This window comes from Hermetia illucens, chromosome 1 (assembly GCF_905115235.1).
Source record: "Hermetia illucens chromosome 1, iHerIll2.2.curated.20191125, whole genome shotgun sequence".
NCBI lineage: Eukaryota > Metazoa > Arthropoda > Insecta > Diptera > Stratiomyidae > Hermetia > Hermetia illucens.
The window spans coordinates 92,361,007-92,376,244 of NC_051849.1; the positions used below are offsets into that span (position 1 = coordinate 92,361,007).

Here is a 15,238-nt window from a genome sequence, read left to right on the forward strand (position 1 = left end):
GCAAGTACATCGAGTCCACCTAAATGCGAAGATCTTTGAGCAGAGGAATGGATACATGCATGCACGCTTATCTGAAAGTTTCTTCCTTACATATTTAACCAAAATTAGTCACATATGTATGTGAAAAGTAACTCTGTCCTTCCAGTTCTTTGCTTTCTTTATGTCTCCACGGACTAGAAGACAAGCCTCAGAAAAACTACAAAAAAGCTCATGAGAAACAAACTTTTCACATTATCTATTTTCCATACGATAGAAAAGTCGAATATGATGATAGTCCGGAAGTGATATCTTGAGACTATTTTAGTTAGCCTAAATTGCTTTTCAGCCCTCGCATGTGTGTAGTTATCATAAGAGTGGGTAGTCGACGAGAAAGGGGAGCGCGGACACTTCAATCGACAAAAAATGAGTAGATGGGAGAGCGTAGGTTTTGATAAAAAATTGGGAATCTACTCAATATCTAAAGGATGAGAATGCCAACTTTTGAAATTTCCAAGCTACCTACAGTCATGGTAGATCTTCTCCATTACAGTGTCTCGATTATAGCAAAAAAGCAGGGAACTTCTCTGATGGCACAATATCTGCCTAGCGTAGCTACACAATCCATGATTTATGATGTTTTGTTATTAAAATGAAATCTGAGCCATCACTCTAGATTGCTGAAGCCGCACTGGGTGTGAAGGACGTACAATTTTCTCTTCATTCCTTTGTTGTATTTACTAACGATGGAATACTGGCAAATGTAGAAGATAACGTCAATATGCAATATTTATTCTTGGTAAATCTGATATTCCACAAGAAATAAACGGTTTCGGACACAAACAATGTACACTTTCCAAACAAACTTTTCAATGGGAAGTAACTAGCAACAGGTTGACTTTTGAACTTTAACTTTATTTTTTATTAATTCACTTTAATAACAAACAGCGAACAGTTGCTACACGAAATAGTGCCGAAAACATTTCCAACATTTTCTTTACAAGGACTCCAGAAAGCGTCTGGATTTGAAGGATATCCGCGAAGAACTAAGGGAAATCCTCGGAGGGCGTAATTCCTGTAGTTCTCTGATTGTTTCTGCAAAGGATGTGTTGTCATCGGAATTCCACCGGTCGGTGGTCACATGCGCTGTATTGTAAGAGATGACAGCACGTCATTTCTGTTTCAAAAAGGGGAGCGCTGGTTCACTTGTTACATGCAATATATTCGGGGGAAGTTTGTGACTCACAAACAAGACTTCCCTTCATTCTGTTTCTCATTATTTTTTCGTAGAAGGTGGTAGATTGTATGATTCATGCTGACACGTTGATTGTTGGTTATAAGGATTGTTATTGACGAGGGATATTGAAAAAAATGTATGAATTTTCATCAGGGGAATAGTTGGCACGTTTTGGAGCAGAGAATACGATTTGAGGTTGAACATGTCAACATGTATATTTCAACTTCGCCATTAAGAGCTCCAGATTCGTTCTCTTTTATGCAACGAACCTCAACTTTGATTTGGGGCAAGTTTCTGGAGCAAGTCATTTTCTACTTCCCCTAATCATTCTCTTTTCTGAGGAACAGTTCCTCTCCAATTCACGCCTTGCTACTGCATCTTTCTCTTCCAAAGATGCCAATATGCTCAAACTGAGTGTTTACATCAGTGCATAAAGCCGGGTCACGTGCCTGTGTAAGCTGATTTGTTTACATTGAGATTGAGAGGGTAAGTGAGCATGAGGGTAGTGAGTTTCTGAAAACTACACAAGACTGCACGCGAGGATATGAACTGTGTACACCAGGATATTGAATAGGAGGGTTGGTGTGAAAAGTTGCACTTTATTATTGCAAACGAAGACTGCGCCAGTTGCATGATAGTGCGGGTGTTTGCGCTGGAGATCTCCTCATTTACAAGCAATTACCGGGAGGGTGCGCTGGACCTTATCAATTCCGCCCCCACTCTAACAGGGTTTTTGTATTAAATTTTGAGCACCCTTGAGAAGGGTGTCTCCCGGGAGCTGCTATTATAGTTATAAGTTCGTCCTTTGTCGGGTTTTTGCTTTCTTTTCTCCATTTGCTCTCCCCTTTGATTTTGATTGACACGTACTAAAAGTATTTTGTTCGGGATTGACACCACAACGGTTGGTTGAATGAAAAGAAGGAATTTCATTTGCATCCATATCGTGACAAATTTTGATAATAAAGCAAAGTGTCACAGGCAAGCATTCTAGAGCAGAAAGCAGGAGTGCCCCGAAGATAGGCAATCCCTGTGATTATCATTCAGGGAAATTTGAATTGCAAAACGAGGGTTTAATCTTTTCAATGTATGACAGGTTCGCCAGGAATACTCATGACAAGCGTATGTATGTAAACGTACGTGTTCAGGAATTGAATAGGGTGCCGACGGTAAACGTGCGAATGAAGGATTTGAATTATCATTTTTATAGTACGTAGCGCAAAGGTTGTTTGGGTCATGGTCAGCTTCAACAATGGGTATTTCGTTGAGTTAATTTGCATTAAAAGGAATCCAAAGTATGTTTTGAAACTTTCCACTTTTGTTTGAATATGTGTGAATATGCCAGTTGCGGTGACTTGTATCCCACTTACTTTTGGAAGTTGCGAATCTTGTTCGATTTAACTTCATGGTGATAACTTCCGATGCTATGCCGTTCTTAAACTCCATTCTCTGTTCGCCTGTTTATCTGTCGTAAGCAATTTATTTGAAACTGAGTGCCCTTATTATTACATGTTTTAGGCCTGTGTAGAGTTTGAGAAATTTTGTTGATTTGAAGCGGAAAAAAGATTGGCTTTGCGTACATGTCAGATACTTTTTTTCTTTATGAGTGAAGAGATATCCGATAGACTGCGTAGTTTAAGATTTATACCGACTAAAAAGATTCATCCTATCAGCTACCGATTGGTAGCTTTTCCGCCGGATTAAAAAAATCTAGTAAGTTGAGAGAATCCTTACAGTCCACTATTTCTCATAATTTATGCGGACGATTATTCCATCATATCATGAGGCCTTAACCTTTTTAGACATTGAAAGCTTGTATTGTTAAAACTATGATTAAAAAACAATCTCCATCTTTTCATAGTGACGGAGTTGGTTGTACCTAATTGTATGTTCTTTCATTTCTTCCTATATCCTATCCTATCCTATAATTTACTCTGCAGAAGGAAATTTCAGTCACTAAGGAGGGGGACTACTGCCTGCCAGAATTTTGACCTTCAGCTTTACTGGAAAGAGCGGAAGAAAGTGAACCTGGTAACTTGGACGTTGCTAGTCAAATGTCGGTATGTGAAAATGAAGCCAAGCGGATCGGACACCATGAACCAGGAAGGCTCTCAGCCGGTAACAGAGGAAGGCACGGCGGAAAACGGTGAATATTGTCAGGAATGAGGGCATGGACATGGGAGTACCAAATGATGCGGCAAACCGGCCAGATATGTTTTTTAAGGTTGTGAGCAAGAATTTTATGGACATCTTTATCGCACACAAAAATACAATGCCTTCCACGTCCAGAGTTGAACTAATGATATTGCGGCTTGCCGGTACATATGTAGATGCTGCGTTCAGTTCAAATAGGGGCCTCGTGCAACGTAGATTACGGGTTTACGTTACGTTACGTTACGTTACGTTACGTTAAAAAACGAATGTAATTTTAAACTTTATGTTATATAAGATATGCTACAAAATCATGTATAATATATTTTGGAGCATATCTTATATATATGTAGAATCAGATGTGTAATTTCTGTTTTTGAAAAAAGATGTCATAAAGTGACCACTTTCACTATTACCATTTTCGCGCGAAAAGAAAGTGCTTAAAGTAATTTTACCAATTTATTGATCAATAATTGGAAAAAAATCTGCTCCAAGTAATTTTCTTAGTTTATTGTTGATTGTGTCGTTAGAAAACAATTGCCAGAGAGGTGGACAACGAAATTGGTTTTGTTTTTTACTTATTTATGTTACATTATATTGTCGTATGTCAATGTCATTTTTCTAAGGAACTACTGGATTGATTTTAATAATTTTTTTATCAGATGAAACATAATACTCGTCCTTATGGCCTGGATTATGATTCTATAGATTTATTCGTGCATTTTTCCTAAAAATTTGTTTGTTTCCAAGCATTTGGAGGGGAGCGTATTTTCAAAGTGCACATTTCACATAAACGATGTCTCAGCTGCAAACGTTTTTTCCTATTTCAATCGATTGACAACTCTTGCATTGAGGTTTTCCGCAGCTGCTGAGTTCACTAACTTTTAGAATTTTGCCGACTTTATTGATCCTCACACATGTTCTCCTGGTTCTCAAAAGAAGTTGGTAGCATAAATGGCTAAGGAGCCTTGACTTTTAAGATTTCCACTATTTCGATTCACCACATGAGGGATTCAGTATCTCGTAAAGTTATATTTTTTAATTAAGAACACATTTAATTTAATTAAAACATTTTACAAAATTAAATTTGAAGAATCCTAAGAGAGGAGTTCTTCACTTTTTAGTGTTACAGACTTAGTCTTTTTGGTGAAGAATTTCAATCGCCAACCTTTCGCAAGTGATAATGTTCTAGATTGACTTATATTTTTAACTTGTTTTCCGAATTCCGTTTCAACAACCTGAAGAAAAATTCAGTATCGTCTGGCCATTCACAGTTATTACGATTCTCTACACATTTGTGATCAAACTCAGTAATTTCATCGAAAGAAGGAGTAACACAGTTTTCTAACTTTGGTATATATGGGTTTTCAATATATTCCGAACATTCATTTTCACACATTTCATATTCCTGATATTAATTAACGCTACGGTACAAAATTATTGTTATTATCACTCAATTTAGAAACTTCAGTCGAAGAATTCCACGTCTTCTGGTTTTCTACTTGGCCGCGTGAGAAGCCGCGTGTAATGAAAGAGGTGCGGTCTAACATTTTTAAGGTTTTGTGTAAAACAACGAAACAACGAAAAGTGAACAACACGTACTTTTCTCTAAAACGGCTAAACCGAATTTACCGCATCCTAGGTCATACAAATGAGATACTGACGTCATAATTAACGAGAATAATTGACATTCCAGTGAAATATTAAAATTTGATTCATGAAGAATCTACTTCTCCCCAGCCTTTTTTAAGGTTTTGTGTAAAACAAATCCTTATTAAAAGCGGTTCACTGTCTGTCTGTCTGTCTGCCTGTCACATGTATCTGTTGTAGGTTAAATTTTTCGCATTTGCTAATAATATTAAACTCAGAGTGTGAAGCCTCTGAAGTTGACTATTATCAATACAGGGTTTTCCATTAAATAATTTATTTAAATCGCTCTCTAAAAAATAGAGGGCAATGGAATTTTTAGCTATGTGACACGGAGCTGTCATGCTCTCGTCGCTCCTCACTCCTTTTTCTTTTTCTTCAGCCTTTGTCGCGTTCACAAGCGGGGTCGGTTTGTCGTAATTTTAAATCCCCGTCTAGCGTATCAAGTAACCGTTGTTTCGGCAGGCCTTTTGGTCGCTTATCATTGACTTCGATCTTCAGATCAATATTGGCAATTGAATTCTCGATCTGTAATCAAAACGGGTGACGCTACTAGTCCAAAGCAACATCTTCGCCTCCATTACCGCAGGACGCCGTTCATTGTCTTTTATAGTTGGCCAACACTCAGAACTATAGAGAGCGGTAGACTTTATTTCTGAATATTTGTATATGATATATGTATATATCGTCTCCACAAGAAAAAATAATATTTATTATCGTCATCAACGGCACAACAGCCGATATCCGGTCTAGTCCTGCCTTAATAAGGAACTCCAAACACCCCCGTTTTGCGCCGAGGTCCGCCAATTTGATATCCCTAAAAGCTTTTTGGTGCCCTGACATATGCCATCGCTCCATCTCAGGCAGGGTCTCCCTCGTCTTCTTTTTCTACCATAGATGTTGCCCTTATAAATTTTTCCGGGCTGGATCATCCTCATCATTCCGATTAAGTGCCCAGCGCATCGTAACCTACTGAGCCGGATTTTATCCGCAACTTGACGGTCATGGTATCGCTCATAGATTTCGTCGTTATGTAGGCTACGGAATCGTCCATCCTCACGTAGGGGACGGAGGATTTTCCTCTCGAACGCGGCCAAGTGTTCGTAGTTTTTTTTTATTTTATTCGATTTATTCGGAAACGGCTGGACCGATTGCCAGGAAAATTAGTAAGAGCGTGTGATTGGTGTGAGCGTGTTGTTTGTTCCTTTTACATGCAGCAAGTGGCACCATTTTGTGTTAAGTTTAAGGAGGGCCTCCCCATACATGTGAGTGGAGGGTGCAAAATTGTTTTTCATAAAATGTGGCCATGTGGGGTATCAAATGAAAGGATTCAAATAGAACTTTTCGAAACTTAAATATTTGATATGGGGTGAGACATAGGGGAGTGAGGGCTCAAAATATGACCATCAAAAAGTGAAACGGATCTCGTTCTCAGAACATATCCAACCGAAAATCTGAAAAAAACCACAGTAGTGTATCTCTACGAAATCTAGGCCCCAAAATACATCCGGTTCCGATATCTGCACAAAAGTTAGTAACAGTATAGTTCTATATTTTGGAAATTTGAATATAAATATCAATTACTCCAAACAAGCATGTGTGTATGTAGATATATAGTATATGCGTGCTAATGAAGTTTGTGGGTAGTGTCTAATTCAGATAGATATATTTGCACATTAAACCAACCGTATTTAATATACGTGCTATATGTGTACATATGTATGCCTTTGTGCACGAAGTAAATCGGAAATATGGGTACGATCAATTTATATATGTGCATATATATGTACAGTGTTCGGAAATAGGCAGTTTGTTTGTTTAGGGTGAGGGTAACATCTACGACTACAATATGTTCTTATGTCTTGTAGTTTGGAAAAATATGAAGGATTATGTTGGATTTGTAGCTATATACGGATAGAAAAATTTGGGCTGAAGTTTTTTACATAAGATGAACACAAAACTTTTATACCCGAAGCGCGAGCTTCCGGTATTCTGACTTGTTTTTATTGGGTGCAGGCTGTGGAAATCGTTGTAAATTCGTAGATGATGATTCTAAGTTAAAAACAGGTCCAGTTTACGTAAAACTGCTTTCTTAAGAAATCGATGAATAATTGATTTCATTCGTTTGAGATTGAGGGGGAAATTTGATATTCGATTGATTGATTGATGGTCCCAAAGATGCTAAGCTTGAGGCCGCAGGTTGCTGTGGTTCTGGAATTGACGGTAGCCTTGATCACTTTGCTTGACAGGACACAGTGTGAAGTAGTCCCGCTCTTTCAAATAGCCCTCTTCCACTGCGTCCGGTATCGCTTCGCTACACACGCAATAGTCTTTATTGAGCTACAGACTTTATTCTTTAAATATATTTCATTGGATTTCTTACCTGTTAGTTTTTGTCAAAAATCCATAGAAGTTACTACTAGGCACGTTTATCTACCTTTGTTTTCATAGGAATCACATTCATATAGAGCTTTTAGTATCAGTTTCATCAGCAATAGTTTCAACATGAGAAACTTTTATTGGAGGCGCCGGCTGTTTCGGAGTAGTAAGGATATTATTCAATTTGCTTTTAGCTGGCCTGGCGGGAGAGCGAAAAATCACTCGCCGGTTTGTTACAGTTATCAGTAAAGACATCAGGACTACCAACTTTGCCTTTTTGCCTTCTGTTTGCTACTTTGGTCTATTTTGTTTATTTTTCTTCATCAGCTTGGTAAGTTACCTTCGACCCATTATCTACCGATTTGGACTTTGAAGGCATCGTGTTAACTTTGTTTTTGAGCATTCTAATTTTTTCTTGAAATGAGCTCGCAATTTTATCTACTTGTACTCGTTTTGGCTTCTTCTTCCCATTCGTTGTAGTAATTTGAATGGTAGGTTCTACTTGGGATGCTTCTCAGTCGTTAGGTCGTTGGCATTGACTTTAGTCGGAAATGGCCCTTTGGTTTAGAGTTTTTGGTGACTTTCTTGGAGGATTTGTGTTCTTCTAGCAAAAAACAATAGTTGGTCCTTTTCAGAGGCCAAGTGATCGACCTGCGAAGAGGGTGGATTTTCCAGTACAATTCGTCTGTAGTATGGAGTCATATCCTGTTTGTCTAATACCATGCTAGCATTATGTGTGTGCTAATCTAGGAACTTTTCAGCGCACCTGGTACATTACATTAAAACAAAATGAAGATTTTCGGACCCGGGATCGTTGCCGAATGTCTGATCTGGTTCATTTTTTTGTGTAAAAATGTTATTAAAATCGGTTTGCTGTCCATCTGTCTGTCCGTCCGTCACACGTATTTCTCTCGGAGACGGTTATAGGGATTGATACCAAATTTGGTGGAAAGTTGGGAACGGTGAACGCTCATGAATACAGTGAGGTACATCCGTTTACGTCGAATTTAAGGTGGATCCCTATACATGCAAAAGGGGGTTGTAAATTTGTTTTTACCAAATATAGTTATGTTGGGTATCAAATAAAAAGTCTCGGTCAGCACTTTCTGTCTTAGTTTTGTCATTTATTGGAAATCTGTGGAGTGCGGGGGATCGAAAGTGATCATTTCTTTAGGGAATCCATTCTCGGAAACTACTCAACCGAAAAATCTGAAAAAAAATCAAGAGACTGTCACTATATGGCACCTATGCTCTGAAATATCCTCCATACCGATATCTGTTCAAATAAAGTTAATAATAGTATATCACTGTAATTTTTAATAATTGGCTGCAAAACCCCCCTTAAGTCCATCCCAGCAATACGAAATTTCGTAGTAATATAGAGCATAATCCTACCAAGTTTGGTGGATCGCACTATCACTAAAGTTGTAATAGGTCAAAATTGTCGCTTCTTTGCAAATTCAAGATTATGAATGTCAATATCACCCGAAACTGGATACTCGCACATAATATATGCATATATTACGTGCTACGTGCTAATAGGACAAATGCACATTCAAATGTCTTTATTTAAGAAATACATAAAACCTTTCATACCTGAAGCGGTCAGCTCCCAGCTCCTGGTCTTGTTTCTTGCTCCAAATAAGCTGAGGTTTTATATGCTTTTAAATATTTACAAAAGAATTCTGAATAATAAGGGTGTGCGTTCACCATGGTGCTCAAAATAAGCCCTTCTGCTTTTGCCCTTCTAAATTACTGTATTAGGCGGAAACTTGTTTGATACAAATTAACTCCGAAGGCTTCAAAGTGATTAATATCCATGGGTATCAGGAGGGCTAATCACGTCTATACGTCATCGCTCACAATTTGTGGAGAGGCGCCTCAACAGTCTCCACGACTTCCCGAGAAGCTTGCACTTCTTCTCAATCATTCTGATCCGTCGATCATTTTTGCATAGTGGGTTCTGTCACATCACGTAGCCAGCAATGCAATTATCGCCTCTTCTTAATCTGTGACCTATTCTAAATTATATCAGGCCGGAGTATCCTCATCTCTGCGGCAAGCGACGGAAAAACTGTTGGAATATGGACAACAGTTGCACCATCTATTCATCGACTTTAAAGCCGCCTATGATAGCATAGGCAGGGTAAAACTGTACACGGCCATGAGAAAATTCGGCATCCCGACGAAATTGATAAGACTGACTAGGCTAACCCTGACCAATGTACGAGGTCAGATAAAAGCAACAGGATCACTCTCGAGATCATTCAATATCAACAGCGGTCTAAGACAAAAGGATGCGCTATCATGCGTCCTCTTTAACCTGACCCTCAAGAAAGTGATCCGTGATGCTGAGGTAAATGCAAGAGGTACGATCCTCTTTAAGTTCACCCAACTACTGGCCTATGCTGACGATATCGACATCATGGGAAGAATCACCCGAGACGTACAAACTATCTCCATCCAGATCGAGCAGAAGGCGCGAGATCTTGGGCTGCACATCAATGAAGGAAAGACAAAATAAATGGTGGCAACGTCAGCACCGAAAAACAAACAACCAACAACATCAAACTGAACTGGTCAAACGGGAAGAATAAAGATAGGAGAATGCAACTTTGAGACCGTTGACAATTACTCCTATCTAGGGTCGAAAATCACAACCGATAACAGCTATGATGATGAAATCCGCGCACGGTTGTTGTCAGCCAACAGAGCCTATGTCAGCTTGCAAAAACTGTTCCGCTCGAAACGTCTCACCATAGGGTCTAAGCTCTTGCTGTACAAGACAATGATCTTGCTAGTCCTCATGTATTCCTCGGCAACTTGGGTTCTTAGCAAGAGGAATTGCGAACTCTTGGCCGCGTTCGAGAGAAAAATCCTGCGAAGAATTTTGGCCCCCTACATAAGGATGGACGATTCCGTAGCCGTAGCGACGAAATCTATGAGTGATACCATGAACGTCTGGTTGTGGATAAAATCCGGCTCAATAGGTTATGATGGGCAGGTCACTTAATCCGTATGGATGAGGATGATCCCACCCGGAAAGTTTATTTTGGCAATATCTATGTTAGAAAAAGAAGACGAGGCGTAAGTCAGGACGCCAGACAGCTTTTAGGGGTATCGAATTGGTGGACATCGGCGCAAAACCGGGATGTTTGGAGTTTCTTATTAAGGCAGGCCTAGACCGGATACCGGTTGTTGCGCCGTTGATGATGATGATGAGTATGCCTTTGGTATATATCAGATAAGCTCTGGTGAAGGTTTCGAGCTTTGGGGTAACAGTGATGGTTACTTTCCGTGCGCATCTCCCATATAGCTATACTTGAAGCTGCATGAGTATGGATTAATGTTGAAGTCGAGATAACTGAATTTCCAGATTTTAGGCAAAGTAGCAAAGGCGACTATAAGTTGAGTGATATCACGTCCTTACCGCTGTCAGTAGAAACTACTCTCCTGAGATAAACAAATTAATCGACATCTTCGATGATCTATCCATCAATGCAGATAGGGAGAGTATAATGACCAGTCAGATTAAGAACCTTGACACCTAGTCTTCAAACAGACCCTTCTTCCCCCTTCTCCAAATTCAGAGCCAATTGGCCAAGGTGGGGGAGAGAACAAATGTCATTAGCTTAGTGGACGAGTTTAAAGAAAGATTTCATGGTCACTTGAAGCCTTACATGTCCAAATATGAAGAACGTCATCGATAACAAGAAGAAATAATATTCGTGATAAGTTGCAAACCTGACCTCGATGCTTTCATCTAGAGGAGGCGGGAATTCAGCGGTTAAGGACCATTTCTTCAGTTCCTGTCACATGCTAGTTATTTCGTGATGTGATATATACTTCTAAAATCATTGTTATCTGTATCTTCTGCTTCATGACCTGATGATAGTTGTTTACGTCTTTATTGCGTTGATATCCCTGTCCTCGGAGAATTTGAAATTGCCGCAACGTTTCCCCTCGTATGCTCCTCCCCCTAAAGTCTATGCGTTCCATAGCTACCTCGTAGGCCAATTGCCTCAGTATAACTTCCTTATATAAGGATCTACCTACAAAGCAACGGTAGTAAAGCGTCATTTCGTCCTGGAGCTCCCGGAGCTCATTCTTGCTACATTGTTTTCAATACCACTTACTTTTCGAACCCCTACCGTAGAATTTCAGTGTCAGCAAGGTCACCTCTGTTGTCGATAACAAATCCGTCCGGACGAGGTTTCCTTCGTTTTGCCTGTTCCTGTCAAAATATTGGGACCAATTTTCCAGGATTCGATCAAGACTTTGAAGATTTTTAGAGCACTTCGTTCGAGACTGCACCGGATTACAGTGCCCTGTAGGAGGCAATGTGGTCAGCATTGCGCTCGCCGGGATTATTACTCAGGTACTAATTCACAGCTGAGTCTACTGGTATCAGACGTTAAATCACGATACGAATTCCACTGTCACCAGTGAGATTTGAACCGCGACATTCCGTACGGCAGCCTTGTGCTCTAACCACTCAGCTATCCGAACACCGTGATTTCAATTGTGAGTTCGATTTGAAGATAAGATGGGGTGCTCTCTCGGTTGCTGGCGTTTGTAATAGTCCTTAATTCGTAGTATATTGGGCTTGAATTTTGTAGAGTAAAGATGTTATTGATAAACATTACATAGAGACTTCTCCAGCAGATTTTCTTGTTTTTGTTAGTACTATGTTCAAAATACTTTCTAATATTATGAAACCGGTTTAAATGAACCTAAATAAATTCCTTCAATATAATCTGGAAAAAGTGGTGTCTGCCTTTGTATACTGCGGTTAATAGTCAGAATATTCAACTTGAGTATGTGTCAACGTCTTACCAACGGAAGATCTTCTATTACGTCCCCCGTTTCAATTGTAATTGCCCTAAAGCAGGGGTTTAAATTTTCAATTTCATATTTAATTCAGACAGGAGTGTGTATGAACATATAGGTATGTACATAGAAGAACATGCACTCGTATAGAATCCACTTCATCCGCAAATCCTAGATCTTGATAGATTCTATCAATTCTCGATTACGATTCTTTTCCACAAAATATTGACTCCGTTATTTACCTATCCGTTTTCCACACCAGACACTGAAATTACGATTGAAAATGCTTACAAAACCTTCCTGATACGAGTACGTAATCTAGATAGGTGTGTTCGCGTTTTACAGGCTGTCTACATATGTATCTACATCCTTTCACTTGCTCTGCATTCGTTCATTCACTTTGAAATTCAACTAAATTTCTTATTGACTCTATTTGTAATGTACACACTTGAACTAAGGAGGGAGCAAACAACGAAAGCCAAGGCAATTTCTCTACGATACTCTCCAGGGAATCATACAAATCACTTTCGATCCTTTTGCCAACGTTCGGTGTTCCTCAGTTAACGGAAACAGTACAATGCGATATTTTTTACAGAGAAAGTGTATCAATTTGTATTTAGGGGCGACTTACATATGGAGGTCGGTACCGAGGTAAAGGGGAGTTTCAAAGACTGTGTTTTCCGCCCGTAGATTTTCCTTTCCAATGAAGTGTCGTTTATTTGTACATCTTTGTGGCCTACGTGCTTTGATTGATGCTCGGTTTGGTAAGATATATCTTTCAGCTTCAGATGGAAGTTACACAACATTTTTATTGCACCTGAAAAGGGATGAATAGTAGATAATTTGTCTTCAAGAATTTTACCAGAAGATGGGTTTATTCTTATCTTGATAATTGTCTCATGGAAAAATAAAATTATTTAAGCAATTTTTAATATATTTTAGTCAATAAGCGAACCGTCTTTTTGGTTTCAAGTAATTCTACTTGTGTATAAATGTACTATACATTCCTCTTTTTAAGGTTTTGTGTAAAATAATACCTTATTAAAATCGTTTAGTCTGTCTGTCTGTCTGTTACAGGTATTTTTCCAGAGATGGTTGTACCAACTGACCCTAAATTTCGTGGGAAGAATTATTCGGAGGATTCTTCTCTCGAACGCGGACAAGAGTTCGCAGTTTTCTTTGCTGAGAACCCAGGTTTCCGAGGAATACATAAGGACCGGCAAGATCATAGTATTGCACAGTAAGAGCTTTGATCCTATGGTAAGACGTTTCGAGCGCAATGGTTTTTGTAAGCGGAAATAGGCTCTGTTAGCAGGCAACAACTGTACGCGGTTTTCATCGCCATAGCTGCTATAACTTCTGATTTTTGCCCCTAGAAAGGAGAAATTTTCAACGGTCTCAAAATTGTAGTCTCATATCTTCATTGTTTTCGTTTGATCAGTGTGATTCGATGTCGTTCGTTCTGTTAGTTTTGGTTTTGCCAACATGTACTTCGTCTTATCTTCATTAATGTGCAGCCCAAGATCTCGTTCCGCCTCCTCGATCTGGATGAAGGTAGTCTGTACATCTCCGGTTGTTTTTCCTATGATTTCAATATCGTGAACGTAGGCCAGTAGTGGACTTGAAGAGGATGCTGTCTCTTGCATTTAGTTCAGCATCGCGTATCACTTTCTCCAGGGCCAGGTAAAAGACGACGCATGATAGGGCATCCCCTTGTCTTAGGCCGTTGTTGATATTGAATGGTCTCGAGAGTGATCCTGTTAGCCTAGTCAGTCTTATCAATTTCGTTGGGATACCGAATTCTCTTATGGCCGTGTTTTACCCTGGTTATGCTATCATAGGCGGCTTTAAAATCGATGAAAAAATGGTGCAACTGATGGGCATATTCCAACCGTTTTCCGCAGCGAGAAAGTCTGATCTCTTTCTGATTTGCCTGGAGTGAAGCCTCTTTGGTATGATGTTGTGGACGCATGGGGCTATCCGGCCGGATGGAGGAGAATATCTTATAGAAGATACTCAAATTCAAAAACTTCGAATGTCAGTAGTGCGGGAAGTGAATATTTTGATATAATATATCATAGTATCTGACCATTGAGAAAATATCCAATATGCAATTACAACCAAAGTTTTCATTTTATATTAACAAAACAGGGCTTTATTATTTATGACATGACATGACATATAGTATGTGTGTAATATTGTTGAAGCAGAAGATCTCCTTATGTTTAATACGTATAATCCCGTCTCCGTGTTTAATTGCATCTCTCATGTGATCAGGTATACTGCGAATATAATTTCTAATCATTGTTTTTAAATCAATATCAATGTACTATATATCCTTCATGTGTTCTTTGAAATTTGCATTCGTAGGGTTTCTACGTTGATATAGAGGGATACTGTATATGAATGTACATTACGTGCTAGGTACTACAGCAATTGCACAAAACTTCTTATACCTGAAGCGTCTAGCTTCCAGATTCCTGACTTGTTTTCAACTATGTTTTTCTCAAAATGATTATTTTAAGGTGATTCAAATCTATTGACTGTCTGTCTGCCACACGCTCTTTTGTGCAAAACGGCTAAACCGATGCGAAGAAAATTTGGTGGACTTATGGGAACTATGAAATCCCACGCATACGGTGAGTGAAATAAATTTACGTGGAGTTTAAAGGTGGTTCAGATAGCTGAGTGATTAGCGCACAAGGCTGTCGTATGGAAGGTCGCGGCTCAAATCTCACTGGTGGCAGTGGGATTTGTATCCTGATTTGACGTCGGATATCAATCGACTCAGCTGTGAATGAGAACCTGACCAAATCAGGGTAATAATCTCGGGCAAGCGCAATGCTGACCACATTGCCTCCTACAGGGTATTGTAATCCTATAGTGTATCGATACGGTTGAATGAAGCCCTCTAACACACTTGAACACTTGAATGATTAATTATTATTTCCGAGTTGTCATAATCTCGGCATTTTTTGATTTTACTTAATACGAAGGCTCGGACGATCCTACCTACTTAAA

The 15,238-nt window shown here is 39.3% G+C and overlaps 1 protein-coding gene across 5 annotated transcripts in view; it reads right to left on the reverse strand.

Moving 5' to 3' along the window:
• LOC119661765 (tyrosine-protein kinase Drl) overlaps positions 1-1,004 on the reverse strand; it is a 119,254-nt gene extending 118,250 nt beyond the window's left edge. For 2 of the 5 annotated variants that reach the window (XM_038071239.1, XM_038071238.1), the window contains exon 1: positions 843-1,004. The gene's annotated coding sequence lies outside the window, so the exon portion shown is untranslated. Of the gene's footprint in view, positions 1-502 lie in introns of all 5 variants that reach the window. The other 3 variants (XM_038071236.1, XM_038071235.1, XM_038071237.1) reach the window with 2 other exon arrangements.
• Positions 1,005-15,238: the final 14,234 nt, after the last annotated feature.